Here is a 6,000-nt window from a genome sequence, read left to right on the forward strand (position 1 = left end):
TCCTATCACTTAGATATATCAACTTTTGTGCTGGTTTACTCATAATCAAAATTAACTCGTTATGGTTATTAACTCGTTATAACGAGATAACTAAGTCGTTATAACAGATCACTCGTTATAAAGAAAAAACTCGTTATAATTGAATATTAACTCGTTATAACGAGATATAAGTCGTTATAAGGATAACTAACTCGTTATAACGAGATAACTAAGTCGTTATAACGAGATACTAACTCGTTATAACGAGATAATTAACTCGTTATAACGAGTTAAATTTTTTTTTATCTTCTCAGAAATGAGCCTATCCGGCTTTCGTATTGTACTATTGTTTGCAAGTGAATTTTTGGCTACGTATGTTTTGTGTATATATGAATCGTCTTTAAGAATTTGCGATCGAAACCAATATACGAGTTTACAGGATTAAATTAAATCCCATGCATGAAAAAACTCTAACAGAATTTACATTTAAGTGAATAGGAATTACCTACATAAAACTTTGACAATGGCCGTGGCCCCTGGGTTTATTGTTTGGAAAGCTGAGCAAAAAATGTCACCACGGCTGTGACCACCGCGGACGACATCAATAAAACAGGTATAGAGAAATAAGGAATATAGTAAGTCATAAAACCAATAATAAAGTGTGACCAGAGGATGAGAAAACTCACAAAACGACAAAATGAAGTATTTACCAAACAAAGAGAAATAAAGAATTGAGTAAATGGCAAAAACTATACATAGAGTCCCATATGTACTGATGCAACAAAAAGAGGAGCCCCGTCACACTAAATTTCTTTCTTCCAGACTTATATGTAGATTTTTGTTTACAGGAGAGTTTGTCCTGGAGTCCATAGGTATGGCCCTCCTGTCAATCTCTGCAATCGCCCTAGGTATGTTTATATGGATTATTCTTGCCATACATTCTTGATAAACATTCATTATAACTATAAGCTTAGTAGGAGAATTCACTGAATTTATCACAGAATTTCGACTACCCTACCCATGAATTATTAAGTACGAGGCACCCATAAATCTCATTTCTCTTTCTGACTATACCTGTCTGTCCATATGGCAACCAATCTGTCTTACTTGGTTTTCCACACCCTTGCAGATACTGAGCTGTTCAATGAGGATAATTCCCATTTATTGTTGTTGACATTAATTTAAAAAAAATAAAATAAAATGCCCTCCATCAGTACTGGATATCAGGATTTTAAATATATTCATTATAAATGCATGGTGTTTTAATGCCCCGTAATTGAAGATTTGGGGGTATGTAGATTTTGCCCTGTCCGTTTGTCTGTATACCAGTATTTGTCTGAATTTTGTCTGCAAAAACTTGAAACTTGCCCATAACTTTTGAGTGGGTGGGGCTATGGCTTTCATATTGCATATGTTTATTCCTTAATTATGACAAGACTTTCCTCCGGGTATCTCTTGACCTCTTGACCTTGGAGTTTGACCCACTTTTGTAAAAAAAAAATTACCAAAATTTGTTCTTGGCCATAACTTTTGAACCATTGATTACTGGGCCTCTCATACTTCACTTGTGAATTCATTGTGACAAGACTTTTCCATGTGACCTTGACAATAGAGTTTGACCTACTTTTGAAAAACGTTATCCTTGGCCATAACTTTTGGACATTTGGTGCTAGGACTTTTACATTTTACTAGTTTATTTCTAATAACAATCTCTTCTTCTGAGTGCCATTTATTTTAACCTTTTGAACTTGGAGTTTGACCCACTTAAAAAATATCTTTTTGATAACTTTAAGAGGTTAGTACTTGGGCTTTCATATTTCAAATATATATTCATCGACACAAATCTTTTGTTTTGATGAACAAGATTTTTATCTCTTGATGTTGGAGTTAGACTTGCATTTGAGAAAATTCATCCCTTGCCAAAAGGTGCCACACAGAAGCTTCAATGTTTCACAAACACATCTTGTTTTTTATTGCCAGGAATCGTGGTTTTGGTGCTGGATGGATGTGAGGTGGACCATGTCATTAAACAAATCATTTGTGGTTCCTTTCTTTTTATGATTTTTCTCATGAAAGTCTTGGAATTTAACTCAAAGGAAAGGAAATATAAAGTACGGTTTGGAGTAATTGGTGGTTTTGCTCGAATTGCTTTCCCAATAAGCCTGTTCATATGTAAGTTTCATTTCACTTGACAACAAATGCATACATATAATAAATTCACTCAAAAGTAAATTTATTTACACATTTTTATGAAATGCATATATTAAATCAGAGAAAAAGAGTAATTCTTACAAATATTTTTATCAGGTAACCAACCATTGATTAATTAATTTTGTTTAATATGATGATCTGAAGAGAAAGGCCTTGATTATCAAATTTAATGAAATAAGGATTGTGGAGATAATAGTCAGCTAATAACATCTTTATTTTTCATCTTATAGGGAGTATTTCAACATTTACAATGGTGTCCATCCTAGACAATCCGAAACAGAAGTGTAATATAAACAACAGCCTGTATTGGGCATGTTTTGCTATAGCAATTTTAATAATTGTTTGTACAGTTTTGCATGTCATTAAAATTTGCTGTATTGATAAAAAGAAGTAGGGCAAATAAAAACATGCTATACTGCAGTTTTTTCCTTTAATCAGTAAAATGACATTAGTTGATCTGTTTCTGACTTTGGTTGGGGGGGAGGGGCATTGAACTCATGAGAAATTAACAAGAGATTAAATTATCATTAACAAGAAAAAGGACCCATGGAATATAGTCTTGAACATTAATTGTCTTCTTTCATGTATGACTGAAGAATTCCAATAAATGAAGATCGTTTGTGGGACTTTTATAATGCCTAATTATACTACTTACAGTATCACAGGCACCCGACATTACTTATTTTTCTATTAATAGAACAAAATACCCCTACCTAATAATAGGTAAGGGTGTTTTTTTTATGAAAAGAAAAATAGTAACGTGTCTGTCAATGCTATGTACCTTTTCTTAATTAAGGATAATTTTGAGAAAATACCATCATATATTATTACTCATTAGGTTTGTCGCCGACTGTCCACAGAAATATAGCGAGTTGATCAATATCATAGATGGTGCAATTGCAAGGCCATAACTAGACTCAAATTTTTAGTGAGGCAAGGGTGCTGGGCATTCCTGGTGCCAGACGGGGTAAGGGTAGTACCTGATGGGCAGTGATGGGGGGTTACAAGGGAGGGGGATCCTGAAACCTGGGTATTAAAAAATGAAAGATTTAATCTTAGAAAGTTTTTACGTTTTGAATTATCGCCCGCATGGCACAGTGGTTAGAGCGTATGCTCTAGAGTTGCAGACTACGGATTTGATCCTTTGATCCTCGAATTCCACTGCAGGATGTGGAGACCGGTCCTTCGGATGAGACGGTGTAAACCGAGGTCCTATGTCATAGTAAGTGATGGCACAAAATATCTATCACTGTTCAATCATCTTCACTACAGATTTAAAACTCACAGCCCCCACCGGCAAGTAGTGGTGTCTAAATATGAGTGAGAAATTCTTAATTAGAAGGGATGTTAATCAATCAAATAATTTACAAAACAAACATTTTGAATTATATTTTAAATGCGTTCTAAATGAAAATGAAGCACCTGGTGCGTTGAACGATTTACAGAAATTGAAACAAAAGTTAAAAATATTAATTTAAATAGCACGAAGACACACATAAAGTTCAATGTAAAACTTTTTCACTTTCCAGAAAACTTTAAAATTTAGTGAGGCATTTGCCTCACTTGCCTCAACGGTAGTTACGACCTTGCAATTGGAACATCACTCGGTTTTTTTCCGTCAATTCGAGAAAAATTCTCGACTTGACAGAAAAGGCCAAGTTGATGTTCCATTTGGTAGATGGTGAGGCACTTTATAGCTGTGGACAGTCAGTGACAAACCTTTTAAGTGATTTGTTCCCAAAGGATGCATATTGTGAGAGATACGAACAGGACAGACCCGTAGCAACTTTTATTAGAAGGTGAGATGGGTAAGGACATCTGCGGGAAAAAAATGTTAAAAATCAGGAGGGGTTTCTCTAAATTGATAAGAAATTTTTAAGAGCAATTACAAATCACTTTCCACTCTACTGCAACAAAGCTTCATTTCATTTCCGGAATTTTGCATAACATTTCCGAAATATTTTTAATTTCATTAACGACATTTTTTATTTCCTTTTCAACATTTAACACTATAGAAATTAACGGAAATTGGAAATTTATTCTCAAAACTTCTTCCAACGCGAAACAAGTAGTAATCCTTTTTAGCTCACCTGAGCCGAAGGCTCAAGTGAGCTTTTCTGATCACATTTTGTCCGGCGTCCGTCTGTCTGTCTGTAAACTTTTCACATTCTCGACTTCTTCTCAAGAACCGCTGGGCCAATTTCAACCAAACTTGCCACAAAGTATCCTTGGGTGAAAGGGGATTCAATTTTGTTCAAATGAAGGGTCACGCCCTCATTCAAGGGGAGATAATTGGGAATTAATGAAAATTTGGTGGCATATTTTAAAAATCTTCTTCTCAAGAACCACTGTGCCAGGAAAGATGAAACTTATGGGGAAACATCCTCAGGTAGTGTAGATTTAAGTTTGTACAAATCATGATCCCCGGGGGTAGGGCGGGGCCAAAATGGCCGACCAAACTTTTACATAGAAATATATAGGAAAATTCTTTTAAAATCTTCTTCTCAAGAATGACAAAGTCATAATTCATCATATTTATATGGGAGCATGCTCAGGTAGTGTAGATTCAAGTTTGTTCAAATTCTGTCCCCCGGGGGTAGGGCGGGGCCAAAATGGCCGACCAAAGTTTTACATAGAAATATACAGGAAAATTCTTTAAAAATCTTCTCAAGAATGACAAAGTCATAATTCATCATATTTATATGGGAGCATGCTCAGGTAGTGTAGATTCAAGTTTGTTCAAATCCTGACCCCCGGGGGTAGGGCGGGGCCAAAATGGCCGACCAAACTTTTACATAGAAATATATAGGAAAATTCTTTAAAAATCTTCTTCCCAAGAATGACAAGGCCAAAATTCATCATATTTATATGGAAGCATGCTCAGGTAGTATAGATTCAAGTTTGTTCAAATCATGACTCCCAGGGGTAGGGCGGGGCCAAAATGGCCGACCAAACTTTTACATAGAAATATACAGGAAAATTCTTTAAAAATCTTCTTCTCAAGAATGAAAAAGCCATAATTCATCATATATATATGGAAGCATGTTCAGGTAGTGTAGATTCAAGTTTGTTCAAATCATGACCCCCCGGGGTAGGGCGGGGCCAAAATGGCCGATTAAAGTTTTACATAGAAATCTATAGGAAAACTCTTTAAAAAACTTCTTCTCAAGAATGACAAAGTCATAATTCATCATATTTATATGGAAGCATGTTCAGGTAGTGTATATTCAAGTTTGTTCAAATCATGACCCCCGGGGGTAGGGCGGGGCCAAAATGGCCGACCAAACTTTTACATAGAAATATACAGGAAAATTTTTTAAAAATCTTCTTCTCAAGAATGACAAAGCCATAATTCATCATATATATATGGAAGCATGTTCAGGTAGTGTAGATTCAAGTTTGTTCAAATCATGACCCCCAGGGATAAGGGCGGGGCCAAAATGGCCGATTAAAGTTTTACATAGAAATCTATAGGAAAACTCTTTAAAAAACTTCTTCTCAAGAATGACAAAGTCATAATTCATCATATTTATATGGAAGCATGTTCAGGTAGTGTAGATTCAAGTTTGTTCAAATCATGACCCCCGGGGGTAGAGTTGGGCCAAAATGGCCGACCAAAGTTTTACATAGAAATATATAGGAAAATTCTTTAAACATCTTCTCAAGAATGACAAAGCCATAATTTATCATATTTATATGGAAGCATGCTCAGGTAGTGTAGATTCAAGTTTGTTCAAATCATGACCCCCGGGGTAGGGCGGGGCCAAAATGGCCGACCAAATTTTTACATAGAAATATATAGGAAAATTC

The 6,000-nt window shown here is 35.3% G+C and overlaps 1 long non-coding RNA gene across 1 annotated transcript; it reads left to right on the forward strand.

The window, feature by feature from the left end:
• Window positions 1-864: 864 nt before the first annotated feature.
• Window positions 865-2,539, forward strand: LOC134237173 (uncharacterized). Its single transcript, XR_009985777.1, has 3 exons — window positions 865-887; window positions 1,960-2,151; window positions 2,421-2,539. It is a non-coding gene; the product is annotated as an uncharacterized LOC134237173 (long non-coding RNA).
• Window positions 2,540-6,000: the final 3,461 nt, after the last annotated feature.

Source organism: Saccostrea cucullata, unplaced genomic scaffold, assembly GCF_032062105.1.
Source record: "Saccostrea cucullata isolate Sc308-1 unplaced genomic scaffold, CSIRO_AGI_Scuc_v1 ctg877, whole genome shotgun sequence".
Lineage (NCBI taxonomy): Eukaryota > Metazoa > Mollusca > Bivalvia > Ostreida > Ostreidae > Saccostrea > Saccostrea cuccullata.